The 22,265-nt window shown below is 37.0% G+C and overlaps 1 protein-coding gene across 2 annotated transcripts in view; it reads left to right on the plus strand.

Moving 5' to 3' along the window:
- UBE2D1 (ubiquitin conjugating enzyme E2 D1) overlaps nucleotides 1-22,265 on the plus strand; it is a 34,699-nt gene that overhangs the window by 358 nt on the left and 12,076 nt on the right. The window contains exon 2 of one of the 2 annotated variants that reach the window (XM_034930591.3): nucleotides 14,419-14,561. The exons of the other annotated variant lie outside the window; for it this stretch is intronic. The gene's annotated coding sequence lies outside the window, so the exon portion shown is untranslated. The remainder of the gene's footprint in view (nucleotides 1-14,418; nucleotides 14,562-22,265) is intronic. 2 annotated transcript variants of the gene reach the window in all.

Raw genomic sequence — 22,265 nt, forward strand, 5'->3', positions numbered from 1 at the left:
GGTCCCGAGAGACATGCGGGGAGAGCAAGGGATGGAAGGGTGGGCCGGGGTGCGGGCAGGGAGCTGAAGGCTCGGGCCGGGCCAGCGGGCACCGGACAGGTGAGGTGGGAGCAGGGTCAGGTCCCAGGCGGCCGGAGGAGCTTGAAGGCTGGGGGCCCGCGCGCGTTCGCGCCGGAGCCGCTCCCGGAGCCCCAGGGTAGAGAGCCTCCTGCGCGTCCAGACCGTCCCGAAATCTGTGCTTCACGGTCACGGCCGGGTTTTGCCCTCCATGGGGCTAGTTTTGACCCCTGTCATGCTGTGTTTTCTCCAGGCTGTTTCTTAAGCCTGTCCTCTTTTATGTTCTTGCTTACCCGGCCTCCCCGGGAGGGCACGGAAGGTGGGGTGGGCCTGCAGCCTTTCTCCGCGGAGCTGTCGGGTTGGTTCTTTCTCTCCTCTGCGGTTGGCTCTTGCTCAGTTGCCCGAATGGGCTGGAAAGCCCATTTGCGGCCAAGAAGCCAGGAGAAGGCTCCTGCCCCTTCTATTTTGGTGCCTCTGCTGCTGCCACTTCAGGTCACATAGCTGTAGCGAAAACATAGTTGCTGATACACAACAAGATGACCTCCTGGCTGTGATTCACGGTGAGTCAAGCCAAACAGGTTTTTTTCCCCCTCATGATAAACTTAGATGTAAAGTTCGAGACACAACATAAACGGTTGCAAATAAATTGTTTTGATGCTTTGACACATGGGTATAGAATGAGGAAGAAATATATATCTTCATCCAACAACTGTTTACCCATCTCAACCCTGTGTATGGAATTGTCTTTTTTTCACAGTATTTATTGCCACCATTTCAGATGCGAACATCCTTCAGAATTCAGATTCGGGCATTTCTTTCTGTTCATTTTTATTTCTTGTTGGTCTGTGTACTGACCCAAGTTTTAGGTTTTACAGTTACAGTTCACACTGGCAACATTGAGAATGTGTTTGTTAAATAGGGAGTGCTTTTCACTAAGTTAAGCAACAATGGACAGTGTATTTTGTAGTTGTTTCAGAAGAAATTGATGCCCACATTTTTATCCACTTTTTTGACCGGGAGTCCATTATAGCAATAGTATATGTTAGAGCAGTGATAGTGACGTACGCATTGCATTCTGACTCGCCACTGGTGACATCTTTAGGTACAGAGGACAGCAACTTTTAGAGCCTGCCAGTTTTTTATTTTCAAATTCTAAATCTGTGGATCACCTGTTATTTTTTGTGCCATTTAAAGGTCATCTCATTGTAAAACATACACTTAACAATCAGCATCAGCATTTATTAAGTAATAATGTTTTCTTGTTTGAAGGTAGCGCAATTACACATTGTTTTATATAAATACCCTAATTTTGAAGCCTTAGCATCTTTACCATACCTTGCATACTTATTAATGACGAAGTAATATTGGTTCACATTTGGATCAGAAAATGCACATCTTCCAAGGAAGTTTTAAAATTCTATTTCCTTCTTTCCTAGTTGTGAGAATTTTTCACATAATTTTGCACATACAAGAGCTTTTTAAATTTCATTGTGTTTTTTTAAGAGATGGGGATCTCACTATATTGCCCATGCTGATCTTGAACTCCTGGCCTCCAGAAAGTCTGGGATTACAGACACAAGTCACCATACCCAACTAACAATAGCTTTTAAATGCTGTATAATTTGTCCACAGTAAGTGGATATTCAAAGAAATATGAACATTATTTGTAAATACCACCCTTGGCAGTTCTCATCAATCACCATGCTGAACTAGTGTATTTGATTTATATTTATAATATGGCGTGTGTCCAAATCTTTTTAGTATTTATTGGTTATTTATAGAATTGTTGAGTAAAAAAAAATTACTTACATAGAATTGATATCAAACGTGACAAATTGATATTTTGGAGAAGAAATTGGGGATGACACACCATCACATCTCTGTGTGTTCATTTTTGGCTTCCCTTTCTGATATCAGGAAAATCGACTTACACAAATCTTCTTTCCATTAATCACACATTCAGACCAATCCCTCAAACCTTAGGGGTGATTATTTTGATTGATTCCCTACTTTTCCTCCTCCTTTACCTACCTCCTTGATTAGAAGCCAATTCTAGGTTAGATGTGCTGCCTGCCGTATGAACAGTTACACCATCTTCTTTGATGTCATCAGTATAGAAATTCTTATTTGAATCTTTCATGTTCCAACAAATGAAGATGTATACTAACTTTTGGCCTTTCTTCTTAAGCTCACTGAAGTATTACTATAATTTTCCTGTACCTATAGATGGTGGCAGGCCATAGAGCTGTGTGGAACCTCAGATAAGCCTGCTGTAGTGTAGTAGAAGCAGGTACAAGCAGGGGAACAGCTTCTAAGGCAGTGTCTTAGAATCACCTGTGGGACGTTTTCAGACTGTCATCACTTCTATAAATGGAGAGATGTTGAATCCCTCAGATCGGTTGGGGTGGAAAGAAGACTGAGGACCACTAATGTTCTGGCCTGTCCTTATTCAAGGAAGGATCCAGAGGCCTGGAGTGGAGGAGTGCTTTGTCCAAAGATAATCTCTTTTTTTTTCTTTTTGAGACGGAGTCTTGCTATGTTTCCCAGGCTGGAATGCAGTGGCATGATCTCGGCTCACTGCAACCTCTGCCTCCTGGGTTCAAGCAATTCTCCTGCCTCAGCCTCCTGAGTAGCTGGGACTACAGGCGCATGCTGCCATGCCCCGCTGATTTTTTGTATTTTAGTAGAGATGGGGTTTCACCGTGTTGCCCAGGCTGGTCTCGAACTCCTGAGCTCAGGCAATCCACCTACCTCGGCCTCCCAAGGTGCTAGGATTATAGGTGTGAGCCACCACACCCGGCCAATAATCTCTTAATTGGCTTGGCTATTTGAGAGTGTTAAAAAGTTCATGATTTCACATTTCTTCACTATGAAAAAGAATAAAGATGATTGGATTAAAATTATATGTAAAGACAGAGCATGGAGATATCAATGCTTAAAATATATTTTTATAGTAGAATAAACTAACTATACTAGAATATACTAAATGATTTAATGCTCTGATTTAGTGTGCCAGTTTTGCGTTCCAGCTCATAAATTTACACACCCATGCCCTATTTTTAAATAACAGTGAAAGATGTTATCACAGTCACCTAAATCATTAAAAGAAAAAAAGTTTGAACAAAGTCTAAGGAAAGATACCTAAAACATGTCTGAAAAGAGGAGGACAGTTTTTCACCTAGGTATCTATTTTCTAGAAGTAATTTCTAAGTTGTTTCTTCTATCAATACTATTTTCATTCCTTGAAACACTTTTTTTGGGGAGGATTATTTTTTAAATTACAGGTGTTAATATCCCAATACCAAATGTTTTGAAAACTAAAGGGCAAAAAAAAGGAAATCCTAAAACAGTCATTATCATCATCATAGATTTTATTTGATAAAGAATTTGAGGTAATGAACATCATACTAGCATTATGTGATGTGATGTGATAAGTTTATTTACATTTTTGTCTTTTGAAAAGTGAGGCAATAGAGTTCCGTTTTACAAACATAGCAATTCAGAGAACTATTCCTTAGTGTGTAATTCTGGCCCCCAAATGGAACATTAGTTGTTTTTGTTTTTTAATAATCAATGTAATCTGAAACATATATAGAGAGACATAGATTAAAATCAAATTTGATAAATGTTTGAGCTGCTGAATTTTTTTGATTTGTAGAATTTTATGTTAAACTGTTTATGTCAGTCTAGAAAACTTTAGGATACTTAACCCAGCCCTCTATGGACGGAGCATCAAATGGAAGAAGGAGGTCTGAGTTCTTTTTGTTTTTAGACAGGGTCTCACTTTGTCACCCAGGCTGGAATGCGGTGGCACAATCTCGGTTTTCTGTGACCTCTGCCTCTGAGGCTCAAGTGACCCTCCCACCTCAGCCTCCTGAGTAGCTGGGACTACAGGCCTGCATCACCACGCCTGGCTAATTTTTGTATTTTCGGTAGAGATGGGTTTTCACCATGTTGGCCAGGCTAGTCTCGAACTCCTGACCTCAGGTGATCCACCCGCCTCAGCCTCCCAAAGTGCTGGGATTACAGGCGTGAACCACCTCACGCAGCCAAAGGTCTGGTTTTTATTCCTGGCTGTGTGGCTTACTAGCTTCGTACAATGAGGCTAGTACATATTTTCCATACATTTCCATACAATGGATATGTATGGATATCCATACATATTAGGCTGCTGATCTCAAAAACCAGGGTGTTTGTAATCGTTACTCTGCCTTCTAAGTACTTGACATATATTAATTGACTTAATTCTTAGTATACCCAAGAGGTAGAAACAGTGTTATTTCCATTTTACAGATGATGACACTAAGGCAGGGAAATATTGAGTAGTTTACTCATGATCGCGTTATCTAGTAAGTGACAATGCTACGATTCCAAAACAAACAGTTGGCTTCAATTCCACATTCTTTTTTTTTTTTTTTTTAGTCTTAGAATCTTTTATTTAATACCTTCTCATGCCCAGTTAACACAAAAATAGTTGCAGTTACATATCGCTACTGAAAGCTACCAAACTGCCTATCTGAAGAGAGAGTCAAGGATCCTTCTCTTCCACTTCTTCCTTAGGAGAGAATGATAGTTTTTGGATGTTGAAGAGAGCATTCACTGAGATTACTGAACTCACCAGATATACTATAAAGCTTTCTGTCTAATGTAGCCAGTAGCCACATGGAAACAAATTGGGTATGAAAATTTAGTTTTCAACCTTGAGCTTTATGAAATCTAAATATAGATCAAATATTGCTGACGAAAATTTAGTATCCAAATTGAGATGTGCTGAAGTGTAAAATATGTACTGGAATTTGAAGACCTAGTATACAAATCTAAATAATTGTTACTAACGAGATATTTATAAACATTTTTATATTGATTAAATTTTGAAATGATGACATTTTGGATAAGCCACCTAGTCAGGCTAAGACTCATTTTCTCTGTAAAATGAAGGAGTAAACGATATCAGAGTACTACTTGCCTTATTCTGTCTTTACATTCAGGTTCTAGAAACCAGACCATGGGCAGAGCATTTTCCTCCTTGTTCAGCAGAGCAAATTTGTGGGCTTTTAAAGATGGTAACATTGTTTCTTAAATCACTTTCCATAATTTAATATCAGTAATCTGTTTATAGAAGAGAACAGCCACATTCCCTGACAAAGTTTTGTATGACTTTACTTTTTATTTTGCTTTTAAGCTTGGCTGTAATATTATTACTGAACCTGTGACACTTCACTTAAAATGTCAAATCCTTTAGTGGAGAGAGTGTTATTTCCTTGTCTTAATCTTTTTATATGCCAATGATTGTGCCCCCTAGGATAGGAAATAAAATCTGTCAATAAACTGACTGAACAATGCTATCCAATAGAAATACAATGTGAGCTACATTTTAATTTTAAATTTCCTAGTAGCCACGTTTTTAAAACGGGAAGTAGAAGCAAGCAAAATTAAATTTAATATGTCTTACGTAATTCCATATTCTTAACCACTTCAGTACATAGCTTCTCTTATCCACATGAACTCGTATCTATTGTACTTAAACTGGAAGACATAGAGTCAAATGGGTTTATGGGATATAAGTGCTTTGCAAACTGGAATGTTCTATACAAATGTAAAGTGGTGTTATAATTAAGACCTTGGCATATTTGATCATTTTCACTGACACGTTGCTCAAATGTGTTGATTGTGCTTCGTAAATCTCTGCTCCAAAGTAACGCATGCTGAGATCGTTTAACATTGTAAATCAGTAATATAACTTTGATCATCTTTGTTTCATCACTTTGAATTTCTCTCCTCCAAAAGGATTTTGAAACATTGGTTGTAGTTCATAAATACTCTGTCAAAAGTATCATTGCATTGTGAAGTTTTTATTTGAGATAACTTTTTGAATTGACAGAGTCATTTAGTTCCTGTAGTGGTTTTGAGTAGTAAACTGTTCATATTACGAGATTAAATCCAAGACTCCAGTTCTTTCTAGAAAGAATGATATAACTTAAAGAAGCACGGTATTTATGCATTTTGGGATAAATGGTTTTCCTTGAGATGAGAGCGAGATAGTGTTCTTTCTCTAATAAGCCACGATGTAAATTTTTTTTAAAATCTTTGTAATTAAGCTCAGTCTTTCTTTTGTCCTTGATACTGTATTTTTCTTTCTTCATCGCAATAGAGGTATAAAAAAATGAGGTAACCTATGACAGTTAAAAAGTTCTGAGATTTCTTCTCTGTGGAAATAAATAGCCTAGAACTAAATAAAGCTGTTTATGCCTATTTTAAGAAGCCAGGCACATATGAAAACCAAACCTAGCAGGATGTGGGATTGCCTCCAGGAAAGCAAAATAGCGTCCTTACTCGCTTTAGTTCCCTGAAATACGCATAGAAAACATATGGGCCCTTTATTTTCATTTAATGAGTGCTACTAATAGAAACGATAAACCTAATATTTAGCCATAAAACTGAGTTAATGGTCATCTACTAATGTAATAGTCCCTGCCTTTTTAATAGTGAATAAACTGATTACATTGAATTAACAACAGGAATTGAGATACTTATCCTCTCTCCTCTCCTGTGAAATGCTGGAATAAATGATACTAGAATATATAATATGACCATATTTGCAGAGTTTGGGAATTGGAGGGGTGGGTCCTCAGGCCACCTTAGCACATGTGTCTGAAGGCAGGACAGGTTTTATTTCTGGCCCATCTTGGTCTTGATGGTCTCTGAGAAGCTAAGGTTTTTCTGTGCTTAATTTGGTTCTGAGATGAATCTGTGAAGGTTCAGTTTCACACATTAGACAATAACAGGCTGTTGTGTTCCAGGATTGTCCTTAGTATGGGGAGGAAGCTGCTATCTAGAAGCATACAGTCTAGTGCTGTCCATTCCACCATCATGCTCTGCATCCTCTTGTCTTACCTCTTTCTGGATGTATTTCCCACTGTCCTCTATTCATATGGTCCCGTTTGTATGGCTCATCTCTTTTAGTGACACCACAGTTCTTATTTAGATTCCTGGTTTTTTTTTCAGACTTAAGAAACTTCTCCAGTGGGGGTGAGCTGAGGAGTTGGTTCCTTCACCTTAAGCTTCCTCAGATAATAATCTGATTGTTCTCATTCTAGGTGGCCACCCTCCTTATGCGAGCAGAGTTTGGGAGTAGTATGGTTGGATTGTCTAGAGAAAACCAAGTGGACCTAACGAATGGTCTGGGCTCATTTTTCTTCTCTTCTCTTAAACCAGAAAATCTCTGGCTTGTGTTTTTGCTTCTCCCAAATTTTGCTGTATTTTGTTTTCACTTAAATTTAAATATATTTTCTAATTTTCCTTTTTATCTCTTCTTTGACCCTTAGATTATTTAGAAATACATTATTTATTTGCCATATGTTTGGAGATTTTACAGATAGCTTTCTGTTGTTGATTTCTAATTCCATTATGGTCAGAGAACAAATTCTATTATTATTTGACTCCTTTTAAATTGTGGGGACTTGTTTTTTTTGTTTTTTGTTTTGTTTTTTTTTTTTGAGATGAAGTTTGCTCTGTCGCCCAGGCTGGAGTACAGTGGCGCGATCTCGGCTCACTGCAACCTCCGCTTCCTGAGTTCAAGCAATTCTCCTGCCTCAGTCTCCCAAGTAGCTGGGATTACAGGCGCCCACCACCACGCCCAGCTAATTTTTTGTATTTTTAGTAGAGACAAGGTTTCACCATGTTGGTCAGGCTGGTCTTAAACTTCTGACCTCAGGTGATCCACCTGCCTTAGCCTCCCAAGTGGGGACTTGTTTTATGACCCAGCCTTTTCAGGTGTTCAACAGCACTTTTGAATGAATGATGGTTAATAGTTTGTAGACTTCATTTTGATATTTTCCAGTTGGTATCTATTGACTGTAGGTTATTTCTAAGAAATGGATGCCAAACTAAGGTGTACACCTTCCCAGTATCTTTTTTTTTTCTCTTTTATGAGTTTCCAAACAGTTTAGTGAATAATAAACATCCACTTTTTAAAATGGAATAGAAAATATTAGTGCTTTGCATATAGTAAGGGTGTTGTTTCATGAAACTTTTGTTTTAGTTACGTATGTGTGTCTGTGTGTGTGTGTGTACTAGGTTGTAATGTAAAATCTTTTTCATATTATAAATTGCTGTAAGGAAAGCTGGAAAATCACTGTTCCATAACATAAGATCCTTAGGTAAAATTAATGTTAAAAATACATGCCATACAACCATACATATACATGTATACATATATAGGGAGAGCAAATGAATACATATACACATACACAGAGACACACAAATATATTGATACACATATACACATAATGTAAACTGTTCTAGCCTTGGAAACGTTTGCATTTGATACAGACTGTATGCATTGTTTTCTTCTACAAGTAGCAACATTTTAGTGACTGATGTACAACCATAATATTCAAGAATAATACTGGATGATACTAACAGAGAGTAGAGAATTTATTATGAAACACTCAAGTGCCCACTATATGCCAGTTATTAGGTATAGAGCTGTAAGAAGCAATATTTAATAACAAATATTTGGTAGGTATTGGTAGGCATGTTCATGTTTTACACACGTTTTAATAAATAGGCAGCTAGGTTTTCTCTCTTTTTTCTTCCATCTTTTTTTGGTTACTGTAAAGTAAATAGTAAGTTTTGATAATGGAGCACTCAAAATGCTCCATTTGCATATTTTATGTGAAAATTCTATTTTTTTAAGTTGTGTATAATTTCCTGTAAAGTTTTTCTTGACTCTCAGAGTGTCTTTAAACACAACGCTCCTGAAAGCTTATGAAATAGTATTCGTTTCTAACCTTTTATATGATATAAGCTCCTGAGAAAAGATAAGAATTCCTTCTCATTCCTTCACTTATCACACTTTTGTTTCTCTGGAGCATAGCTAAAAATGTGCAAATGGCCTTAATACAGTACTGGAGCATTGTTTGCTTCAGTGTTGGTTGAAAATAATGTGCTCTAGCTGTTACAGTGTTGAGGTGAGTATTGAATTGGGGTGGGAAGAGTGCTGGAGTAGAAGTCAGATGGTCTGTCCCTTTGTCCTAGTTTGGCTTTGTGACCTTGGCCAGGAGACTCAGTCTTTATACTCCTCACTTGGAAACTTAATGGATTGAACTTGATACTTTCTATCATCTCTTCTGAATCATAATTTTAGGCAAACCTAAATAATGTATTTGCTGTTTATTTTTTTTGCAGCAAACAACAGTGATCACAAAAACACTGAGCTTTGGCACTGTGCTATGGAGCTATATTAGACTTGACTTAAAATTCCATTTACTTTGAAATATCAGATTTGAAATAAATGTTGACATCTCTTAATGTATAAGGTCAATAAATCTTATTCTCTAACTAAAGAGCAATTATTTATGATGCAAATAAAATATATTTCTATTATTGCACTGGTAACATAACGTGGTTCTCTAATTCCATTTAGCTTTTCTCTATTTGACGGGTAGCTTTTGTACTTAAGATTGTTTTATCCACATATTTAGACAACTGCCATACACAGCTGCACAGCTGCCTTATAGGTAATAGTTTTTTTGTTTTTGTTTTTTTAATGACAAAGTCTGGCTCTGTCACCCAGGCTGGACTGCAGTGGCATGATCTCAGCTCACTGCAACCTCCACCTCCTGCGTTTAGGGGATTCTCATGTCTCAGCCCCCTGAGTAGCTGGGTCTACAGGTGTGCACTACCATGCCTGGCTAATTTTTGTATTTTTAATAGAGACAGGGTTTTGCCATGTTGTCCAGGCTGGTCTCGAACTCCTGACTTCAAGTGATCCACCCGCCTTGGCCTCCCAAAGTGCTGGGATTACAGGTGAGAGCCATGGTGCCCAGCCTATGTAATAGATTTTTAAGATTCAGTGCTGGGCACGTGGCTCATGCCTGTAATCCCAGCACTTTGGGAGACCGAGGCAGAAGAAACACTTGAGCACAGGAGTTTGAGACCATTCTGGGCAACATAGTGAGATCCCATTTATTTAAAAAAAAAAATTAAAAAATAGCTCAGCATCGTGGCACGTGCCTGTAGTCTGAGCTACTTGGGAGGCTGAGGTGGGAGGATCACTTGAGCCCAGGAATTCAAGATTACAGTGAGCTGTGATTGTGCCACTGCACTTCAGCTTGTATGACAGCAAGACCCTGTCTCAAAAGATTCAAGTTAATGCATTTATCAAACACCTTCTGATACAAGGCATATATTAAATGCAGTAAGGAGATGCTAGTTATATAGAAAAACAGGTATCACCATTATCTAAGAAATTTAAAATTAATAAGTGTAAGAAAAGTCCTGTAACAACTAGATGGATTTAGGAAAGTACCAAACAGAAAATACAATATATTTAAACAGGAAGGGAGTCAAAGATGGGAGAGGCCAAATTTATTTGGGAAAATCAGGAAAAACTGTGGAGAAGATGGAATTTGATATAGGTTGGGAAGACTGGATAGCATTTTGAAAGACTTAGGGGAGCCAGGCTTGTAGAGGAAGCTACGGAAATGAAGACACTAGAATATGCTTGGCTTATTTGGGAAGGAGCAGATAATCCTGCTTTTGGGAATCGTTCAGAAACAGTAGACCATAAAGCTTCATATTGTAGACAACCTTGAAGGCCTGTGCTGAGAAATATGTACTTAATGCAGAAGATAGGGGAAGCCATTGAAGGTTTTTGAGTAATAGGAACTAATACTTTTTTTTTTTTTTTTTTAGACGGAGTCTCACTCTGTCACCCAGGCTGGAGTGCAGTGGTACAATCTTTGCTCACTGCAACCTCCGCCTCCCAGGTTCAAGCAATTTTCCTGCCTCAGCCTCCCAAGTAGCTGGGACTACAGGCATGCACCACCATGCCCGGCTAATTTTTGTATTTTTCAGTAGAGACTGGGTTTCACCATGTTGGTCAGGCTGGTCTCGAACCCCTGACCTCAAATGATCTGCCCGCCTCAGACTCCCGAAGTGCTGGGATTACAGGCGTGAGCCACCATACCCGGCCGGAATGAACACTCTTAATCATAGGCATCCTTGCCCTCATCAAACTCAAGATTGTTTACTGTTTGTCATTATAATTTTGATTAATGTCATGAAAAGGGATGCATGGAGTATTCTAGGAATATAGCAGGGACCCATTGAAGGTTTCAGGGAAAACCTGAAGGCAATGATGTTTAAGATGAGACAAGAAAGTAAAAGTAAAGTAGATAAAATGAATGACTGAGGGAGAAAGTGTGTTTTGGGGAGGGGAGGTGATTAAGTATCTTCTGCCGAAAAGGAAGCCATGTTTGCAACTAAAGGCAAGATTAAAAGTCATGGCTAGTGCAGAGAGCACTGGGGAAAAGTGTTGCAGATATGACGCTAGAAAGAAGTCACATCTTGGAAGGTCTGGCAAGTCATTTTAAGGACTTATAAGTCTTACATGAAGGTGAATGGAAAACATCGAAGAGGTTTGACATGGCTCTTCAAGAAGATGATTTTGGCAGCAGTGTATAGGTAGACAAATAGGAGGACAGTAGGTAAGTTAAGATATTGCACTTAAGTGAGATCCAAAGAGGGTCTAAGCTACAGTGTTAGCAGAGGACATTGAAAAGAGGGATATATGACAAAAATTACAGGGTGTTTGTACCACCTGGCCCTTTTGAGTTGGTGTGATCCATCTATGCCTACACCTTCTTGGCCTTTCAAGTCAAGTATCACAGGCTCCCTGGTCTAGGCAATCTCTTCAGATTCCTCCTTCTGTTATCCAGTCTGGTCCCAGATATTAATATTGTCTGCCTAGCTGGAACCTTTGGGTTCTTATCCTAAACTACCTCTCCTCTGGCTTATATCAGACTCTTCTTCATGTTGGACCTCAGCTGTCCTATTTGATGGGTCTTCTGGGACCCTTTCAGAGGGAGGGATCTAGACAGAAGGAGAATCTGAACAATTTGGTACTTTTCAAATTGTGAAGGAGTGGGATGTGAAGAGAAGAATTAGATGGTAACTCCAAGGTTTAGAGTTTGAATTACTAGAACGAATAAATGCATTTTTACTGTAAGCCTTCATAAAACAGATTCAAATACAGCTTTTACTTGGCTACTTTGGATTTGTCTAAAATAGATTTTTATTTATGTAATTCCTCTGATGGAAATATTATATGTAGAGAGTGTGATCAAGAGTCCGCCATCTAAACAGGAAGCCGTGTTTGAAAGTAGAGGCAAGATAGCATTTTGGGAAATTGAATCATTATGCCTGGTGCAGAGAAAACTGGGGGAAAGTGGTTGAGATGTGAGGCACTGAGTAAATAATGTCTGTAATTCTGACCTCAAGCTTCTATTCTAAATTACACTCTTTTTTTTTTTTTGCCCCGAGACGGAATTTTGCTGTTTTTGCCCAGGCTGGAGTGCAATGGCACAATCTCGGCTTGCTGCAACCTCCGCCTCCTGGGTTCAAGCGATTCTCCTGCCTCAGCCTCTCAAGTAGCTGGGATTACAGACATGTGCCACCAAGCCTGGCTAATTTTTTATATTTTTAGTAGAGACGAGGTTTCACCATGTTGGCCAGGCTGGTCTCGAACTCCTGACCTCAGGTGATCTCCCTGCCTTGGCCTCCCAAAGTGCTGGGATTATAGGCATGAACCACCGTTCCCGGCCCTAAATTACACTCTTCATAGTTCACATTCAATATATATGACTGATGTGGCAAAGTCACATATTATTGCTTTCTTCGTCTTCTTTTTTTGTGGCAGTTGGCTGCATTATTATTTTTTAAATAAACAGCTTTTGCCAGAGAGACTTGATCCAAGGAAACAGCAAAGCAGATAGGACCAGTTTGTTGAAGTGAGTTTGGTTCCTATAACTTAATTAATTGGATGTTGTCAGCATTTTGAAGTCTTCCAGGAAGAATCTACATGGTTTAAAATGCAAATGTACTTTAATTCACAGGCTTAAAGAGGTTCTGTATTTGGAGACATTTCTGATGATCGTTTGACATCTTTCTATTGAAATAGCTGTAGTCAACTGGATAAGGAGATCAGGGCCTGAACTGTAAGCCCATGAAATGTTTATTTACAGACAAACCAAATACAGCTCATATATCCTTTTAGAGGCAACATGAAAAATGCAATCCAGTAAGAATCACTGTCTTGTTTTAGGAATTTTGAGGTAAAGATTGTTGTGTCATGTTGATTAATTGCCAGTTGAACCAGGAGTTTTGAAATAATGCTTTCACAGGCTTTGGACTCAATAATTTAAATTTTGGGCTGTAAGTCAGCCCCTTGCATGGACTGTTTAATGTCCTTTACACACAACCAGTGGGGTATGTATTATATCTGTTATGGAGATTTAGATCTTCTGACTGTTGAAGCTAGAAAACAACAAAGCATTTTTAGTCTGGTCAGCGTAATTTTTTAGGGAATATTTACTGCATTGTGTCATATTAAGTTTTATGGTAAATATGGCAGTTCTCACTTGTTTGCTTTTATTCTCCTCTCTTCAGATTGGCCTGTTACCCTTCTGGGAGCCAGGAGATTAATGCAGGCCCCTTCTCTTACATTCCCTTCTTTGTTTCCTTTTATTTGTTTACTTTGTTTGAATTAGGCTGCCTCATCTACTTTTAGATTTTAAGTCCCCTAGAGGCAGGGATTGTGTCTAGGTTGGTTTTATGGAGAACACTCAGCATATTGTGGGGGTGTTATAAACATGCCATCTGTGGCAATTTAAAATTCAGTTTCAGACCTTTCAGTACTTTTCTTTGTGTCTAGTTGTTTATAGAAATCTGAACTAGAATAGAGGTGCTTAGCAATGTAAGGCTGTATAAATCCATTAAATATACATTTTTGTGGCTTTATTGTAAGTGCTTTTATAGTTCTAGTCATGATATAAAGGCACTATCCTTTAATTTACTGATCATTAATATCTTATATTTTTATTTTAAAATTTAGATACTTCTAGCTAGTTTTTTTATTTGAATATTAATCACATTAGAATAGAAATGGCACAGACTACTTTTGGCACTTCATTGGCACAGACTACTTTTTTGTGGAACATACTTTCACCAGTTTGATGATATTTATTGCTTGATCTGTTTAGGTATAGGGTTGACTTGTTCTAAGCTTATTTTTGTCTCAAAGGGGAAGAAGGAAATAGAATCAACAATGCATTTCAATTTTAGATTAAAAGTCACTGGAAATGAAACCGAAATACACAAAATATATGTATACTCACACAGTGTGCTTCTATAATGAATTCTTTTCATATACAGATTTATTACTAGTCTTATTATTTGATAGCCATCTTTTCCATTATATGAATTCTATAGATCCTTGCCCTTTTTTTATGTTATCATTATGTTATTCGTTGTGGCAAAATACATTTTAAAAGTTACAATGTAAACTTTTTGTTTCAGTTATACAGACATAAAGTATACAGCTTGACCAATTTTTACAAAGTGAACAAACCTGTGAAACCAGCACCCAGCTCAAGAAATAGTATTACAAGGACCCTAGAAACCCTTTCTTCTCCCTTCTTAGCTTTACCTCTGTCGTCAAGGTAAATCACTATTCTAATCTCTATCACCGTACATTACTGTAGCCTGTTTTTGAACGTTATTTAAGGGGAATCATACAGTATGTATCTTTTGTCTCTGGCTGCTTTTGCTCACCATATTTGTAAGATTCATCTATATTGTTGCCTGGAGCTGTAAGTTCATTCATTCTTACTGCATGAATATGCTTCGAGTTGTTCGTTCTACTGTTGGTGGACTTTGGGTTGCTTCTGGTTCGTTCTACTGTTGGTGGACATTGAGTTGCTTCTGGTTTGGGGCTATTACAAATAATGGCACTTTGGCATGCATATTCACTTTTCTGTTGGGTATATACTTAGCAGTAGAAATGCTAGGTCATAGAGTATTTCTGTGTTTGCCATTAGTGGTTACTATCAGTTTTCCTCTTCCACCAGGAGTTCCAGAGTTCCATTTGCTTCAAATCTTTGCCAACACTTGTACTCTCTTCTATTTCATTTAAATCATTGTGTTGGATATGTAGTGGCATAGCATTTTGGTTTAAATTTGCATATCCTTGATGACTAATGAAACTGAGCCCCTTCTGATATATATATGTATTGGCCATTTGGGTAGCTTCTTTTGCAAAATGCCTGTGTATGTTTAAGCTGCTTTTTAAAAAGTTGATCTGTAGGAATATCTTTTACATATTCTGAATGAGCCTTTTGTCAGATATATGTAATATTGCAAATATTTTCTCCCACTTTGTGGCTTGTCTCTTCACACTTTTAATGTGCCTTTTGGTGAACAGATGTTCTTAATTTTAATCAAGTCCAAATTTTTCATTTTTTCTTTTATTGTTAGTGCTCTTTGTGTCCTGTTAAATCTCTGCCTTTATGGGGTTTTAAAAAGCTTTATTATTTTAGCTTTCACACTTAAACCTACAGTCTATTTAGGATTGATTTTTGTATAGTCATGCATTGTGTAATGACAGGGATAATTTCTGAGAAATGCATCGTTAGGCAATTTTGTCATTGTGCAAACATCATCGAGTGTACTTACACAAACCTAGATGGTACAGCCTACTATACATCTAGGCTATATAGTGTAGTCTGTTGCTCCTAGGCTAGAAACCTATACAGCATGTTACCGTGCTGATACTGTAGGCAATTGTAACACAGTGGGAAATATTTGTGCATTTAAATATAGCTACTCATTAAAAAGGTACAGTAAAAATATAGTATAAAAGAGAAAAAATGGTATGCCTGTATAGGGCACTTACCATAAATGGAGTTCGCAGGACTGGAAGTTGTTCTGGGTAAGTCAGCGAGTAAGTGGTGAGTGAATGTGAAGGCCTTGGGCATTACTGTACACTGCTGTAGACTTTATAAACACTGTACATACACTTAGTATATACACATTTATATGAAAAATATTTTTCTTTCTTCAATAATAAATTAAACTTAGCTTACTGTAACTCTTTGTTTATAAACTTTATTTTTTTAACTTTTTGACTCTTTTGTAATAGCACTTTGCTTAAAACACAAAACACATTATATGGCTATATAAAAATATTTCCTTTTTAATATCCTTGTTCTATAAGCTTCTATTTTAATTTTTTTCACATTTTTTTTCACTTTTTAAGCTTTTTTGTTAAAAACTAAGACACAAACCCACACATTAGCCTAGGCTTACACAGGGTCAGGATACTCAGTATCACTGTCTTCCACCTCTACACCTCCACATTTTGTCCCACTGGAAGGTCTTCAGGGACAGCATGGAGTTGTCGTCTCCTCTGATAACAGTCCCTTCTTCTGGAATATCTACTGAAGAACCTGCCTGAGTCTGTTTTACAGTTCTTTTTTTATTTTATAAGTAGAAAGAGTACATGCTGACATAATGATTAAAAGTACAATGTAGTAAATACATGAACCAGTAACATAGTTGTGGATTATCACTATCATTTATTATGCACCATACACAGTTGTATGTGCTATACTTTTATAGGACTGGTAACACAGTAGATTTGTTTACACCAGCATCACTAAAGCATATGAGTAAGACATTGCAGTGCGATGTTAGGATGGCTACAAGGTCATTAGGTGATAGGAATTTTTCATCTCCATTATAATTTTATGTGACCACTATATATGCAATCAGTTGATTGAGACATTATGTGGCACGTAACTGTATATTATTTGAGGTAGGGGGATCAAGGTTGTTTTTTCCTCATATGGATACCTAATTGACCCAGCACCATCTATTGAAAAAAAACTTTCCCTCTACTAGAAATGTCATTGTTTTCACTTTTTAATTTTTGAGTTCTGGGTTTCACATTTCTTTTTTTTTCTTTCCATTTTCAACACATTGTCACAGTAGCTAAAGGTGAAATAAGTATTCTTGGTCCCATTCAGATGCCAAACACCATCACTTTTGCTTCCACATCAAAAGTGGAAGCACTTTTGTTTGCCTGAGACAGTGATGATATGCTAAGTTAGGTTTAAAGGATATGTTTATTTCCTATGTGCAACTTTCTGTATTAAGGCTTTGCAGAGCTCCCAGGGAGCAACACTCACTTTGGGGCCTGTGTGAATGGTGTCCTTTGTTGTCAGTGGCACACGGTCTGTGTGGCAAGATGGCAGCAGCCCTGAGTCCTACTTGTAATAACTGGCAAATTAAAAAAAAAAATCATGGATGTGGCAATATGTGCCTGGAATCCCAACCACTTGGGGAGGGTAGGGCGGGAGGATGGCTTGAGCGCAGGAGTTTGAGTCCAGCCTGGGCAACATAAGGAGACCCCCATCTCTTAAATCGAAAAAAAAAATTACTATTTCTATGCCCCCAGCAATCTACCATTTCACAAATAGGGGTACTAAAGTGTGCCCCAAGTTTAAAGAGATGGATAGGAAGTAAACTCTGAGGCAATCCTTGTGACTTTTCAGAATTTACCAGGTCTTATCACCTTACTTTTTAATATTTCATATATCAGTTTCTATTTTTGATTTAGAAGGTAGTTTACATCAGTTATTTTTACTAGTTCCTTATTTTTGATTTAGAAGGTAGTTTACATCAGTTATTTTTACTAGTTCCTTACTAGATCACTCTTCTGTCCTAGGATAAACTTTCTTTCCAGGGTTCCCTGCAGTATTCTAAACTTTAGTGACACATTCAGAAGGGGACCCTTGAGACTTATAGCTACTCTTGTATTTCCTTGGAGGTACAACTTCTGTAGCTACTTTTAAGTTTCTAAGAACCTAGAGGACCTCTTTGCTATACCTTTTAAGCTACATCTTGTAAAAATATTTTTTCCACAAATGAGTAAGTTCTCCTTTAATTTCATGCCCCAGTTTAATCATCAACAATGTGCCTGACCAGTGATTTATGAGGATTTTTATTAGCATCATAATCTGATACTATTGCATTAAATCTTTAATGCCTTGGAGGGGTATAGTTGGGATGAAAGTATAAAATCTGAATAATGCCTGTTAGAAAGGATGTAGAAGTACTTAATAAATTTCTACATTTAGCCCATCTGGTTAAGTTAACCATGGAATAAACAAACAAACAAAATCTCTGTCCACGCCACAGACTGCAGCCCTGTCTGTGGGCAGCTCTGTCACTAAGGATTGCCAGTGGTTAGAAGACGACTTACTTTGAGATGAGGTCAGCTCAGCACAAACCCCTAACTCCCCTTGGAAAGCAACCCATAGCTGTGTCCTGAAAGTAGGTCAATACCATCCTAAATAAACAATAAGGAATGTTTAGAGCTTTGAGATCTTCTGAACTAGAGAAATGGAAACAAAAATTTAACAGGAATTTTGTGTGGCTTTGGATACTTTGCTAGAATATATAATACATTCTGTAAATTGAAAATAGTTGTGACAATGGCATAATATCTTAGTAATTAATATTCTTTTGATATTCATTTTTGTGTTTCACATGTTATTTAAAAGCTCACCATAGTGTTTTCAAGTGACCTGCACTATTCTAACACCTGTTATACTTTTTACCGTATGCAATCTGCATATCTATATAAAAGAATAATTTATTTTGATTTGATTCTCAAATCTAATCACTTGCATTTGTAAAATATTGAAATTTGAGATATTTATCTTCTACTGATGAAATTTTTCTTTAAATTTTATTGCTGATTCAAATAATACCAAACACCTTATGTGAAAGGCATTGTGCTAAGTATTATGGCGGGATCCATAAATAAAGTGCATAAAATTCTTAGTTTTAAAAAACATTCCGGTAGAAGAGGAACAGATGGGGGAAAGTTAGCATTTATTAAGCATCTATTATACATGTCGGGTATTAAGCTAGGTGCTTTACCTATGTATTTTTATACATGGGTATGAAATTTTAATTCTCAGTACAGTTCTTAAAGGTAACCAGAGATGTCCCCATATTACATACGGCACACTTGAGACTCAAAGAGGTTAAGTAAATTGCCCAAGGTCACACAGCTAGTAATTGGACTTTGAAAAGATAGCATTAAGGAAAGCAGGTAAAATTTGATCATGGGAGATGAAAGGAAGGTTATTTTAGAAGAAAGAAAATTATAAGGGCCAGAAAACTTAACTGTGTCTAGGAAACATCCAAGTAGTCAGGTTATACCTGCAGTTCTTAAACTTTTTGGTCTCAGTACCCCTTTAATTTTTTTTTTTTTTTTTTTGGTTGCCACTGAACAAATTAACCTTTAATATTATTAAGTATTGTAGAATCCAAAGAATTTTTTGTTTCTGTGGGTTATTTGTATTATCATTTACCATATGAGAGATTAGAACAATTTAAATATTTGGCCGGGCGCAGTGGCTTACACCTGTAATCCCAGCACTTTGGGAAGCTGAGGCAGGAGTTCAAGACCAGCCTGGCCAATATATAGTGAAACCCCATTTCTACTAAAAAATACAAAAACTAGCTGGGCGTGGTGGTACATGCCTGTAGTCCCAGCTACTTGAGAAGCTGAGGCAGGAGAATCACTTGAACCTGGGTGGTGGAGGTTGCAGTGAGCCAAGATAGTACCACTGTACTCCAGCCTGGGCGACAGAGCAAGACTCCGTCTCTCAAATAAATAAGTAAATAAATAATAGAAAATAAAACATCTTAAATAGTAAATAATTTAAGAATAACAAATCCACTGCATTAACATAAATAACATTTTTTATGAAAAATAACTATATTTTCCAAACAAAAAAGTAGAGTGGCATTGTTTTATGTTTTCAAATCTCGTTACAGTCAAGCTTACAGATGACAGCTGGATTCTCACATATGCTTATGCATTAGTCTGTTAAAATATCACATGTCATTAAGCCTCTGGAAAACTCTACTATATACTCATGAGATATTGAGAATGAAAAGACAGATAACATCTGAGTTTTATTATGAAATTAATTTTGATCTCATAGACTTCCTGAAAGCGTTTTAGCAAACCCAAGGGGGTTCTTTGGAGAATCACTGGGCAAGTTTGTGAAGGGGAACCCAAATAAGAGTGTAGGTTTGGGACTAGATAATGAAAAGATGTTCACTGGGGGAATTTGGTCTTTACTAAGCAATGGGGAGCCACTGAAATAAAGTAGAAGAGTGAAATAAAAGGAGCTGTGCTTTTAGAAGATTTTTTTTATTGCAAGTAATGCCTAGAGTATCGGAAGCAGTTACAATTGAACTGTAATTGATATTTGAGGTAACTGTGGTAAGCAACGTAATGGGTTTTGAGGAAGAATATAAATATAGTATATCTGATTAAATACAAAGGACAGACAAAGAGGAAAGTCAAAACAGTGCTAAGATTTTGAGCCTTATGACTGGTTGGCTTATGTCCCATTAACAGGCATGGGGAGTACAGGAAAATAATTAAGCTTGGGAAAGAAAGTAGGGAATTAAGTTTTAGATTGTATATAAAAAGTTTTACCTCTAACATTTTGAAATAATTTTGTTTTACAAAAAAGTTGTTAAAATAATAAGGTTCATATATATCCTTAACCTAACTTCCCCTAATACAACTTATATAACCACTGTGCAGTTAAACAAGGAAAGCAACCTTGGTATCACGCTATTAACTACACACATAATTCAGATCTCACCAGTTTTTTTTCACTAATGCCTTCTTCCTGTTACAAGATCCAATCTGGGATCCCACACTGGATTTAATTGTTGGGTCTTCTTAGTAGCTATCCTCCAATCTGTGACAGTACCTCAGTCTTTCTTTCATTGTCTTATAAAACATTTTTAATGAAAAGAGAAGATGCTTAATATATATGTAGAGGAAAAAAAACCAATGCCATTTTATCTCTTTTTTTATATTTATGTATTTATTTATTACCTCCATTCTCTCAGAGTGGGATATTTTATCTTTTAAAATGCTTAAGAACCTGAATAAAAATCTTTATTTTTCTTTAAAAAGTTACAAAAGTATTATAAAAAATTAAATGGTGTAGAAAACATAAAGAAGTAGCAACCCAGTAGTATCTCCCAGAGATAACTACCATTAACAATTTGTTGTGTATCCTTTTATTTATTTATTTTTGCCTAGAATTTATATATATATTATGAGATCATAATGGGCATACTGTCCTGTAACTTGTGTTTTTCATTCAATTGTATATTACGTTCACTTAACATTTTTCAACGTCAATATATATAGATCTGTTTCACTGTTTTAAATAGCTACTCAGTATTTCATAATATGGCTGTATCATTTCATGAAGCCATTCTCTTATTGATGGACCTTTAGGTTATTTCAGTTTTCATACTTATACAAGATGCTGCAGTAAATATCCTTATATATGTATCTTTAGCTACCAGGGCAGTAATTTCTATGAGGTGAAATTGCTGGGTCAGAGACCATATCCATTTTCTACTTTTGCAGTTATTACCAAATTTCCCTCCAAAAGACTGTATCAACTTATCCTCCCTCCAACAGTGAGTGACATGCTTATTTCCCAACAAAGCTGTGGATGGAAGTATTGTAATTGACAATGGTTTGGTCCAGGTATGGTCTTGTGGGTGCTTAACTATACATTGCTCTCTCTCTTTTTTCCTACAAATCATTGCTTTGCTTTTGTAACACACATATGTAGATAAAATACTTAATGAAAATATTGAATGCTTTTAAATCCTTTGTCTTTGAGATCTTTTAATGCAGCATGTGATAAAGACAAAAGCATGGCCATGAAGAGTTCTTGGCAGGAAGCCTGGGGGGCTTATGAAATCGTTATTGGGAGGCTATTTATAGGGTGCATCTTAGATTTCTAGGTAGTGGTGGAATAGGAAGAAATGTTCAAGAAGTGGGAATCTGGGGTATATAAATTGTTCTCAAGAGGGACTTCTATTAGAGTGAGGAATGTGGAGTTAAGTCCTGGCTCTTCAGAGGTTCCTATGGCTTGAGCAAGTTGTCTAATTCAGTGTTAATTCTTACTTGGTGAGTAGGGGAGAAGGGCAAGGGAAGAGAGTACTAATCCTAACATATCCGTTTGGAATAACATAAAAATCCTTAAATTATCTTTAATACCCCATATGTAGCAGTGGTGCTAAAAGCAGATAACTAAGAATGGCAGTTATAGCAGAGAAAGCATAGATCAGGTAGTAAGGCAGTTCCAGAAAAACTTAGAGTAATCTAAATCAAAAGAAAGAATTCAACAAATAAAAGTGATCCTTGATTTTGTCTGTCATCTAAAAGTACACTGGCTGCTGCACAGACTAAGCAAAAAAAGTGGGATTTTTGTTTGTCTAGTTGTAGTTTCTATTTGTTT

The sequence above is a fragment of the Pan paniscus genome, chromosome 8 (genome assembly GCF_029289425.2).
Source record: "Pan paniscus chromosome 8, NHGRI_mPanPan1-v2.0_pri, whole genome shotgun sequence".
In the NCBI taxonomy this organism is placed as follows: Eukaryota; Metazoa; Chordata; class Mammalia; order Primates; family Hominidae; genus Pan; species Pan paniscus.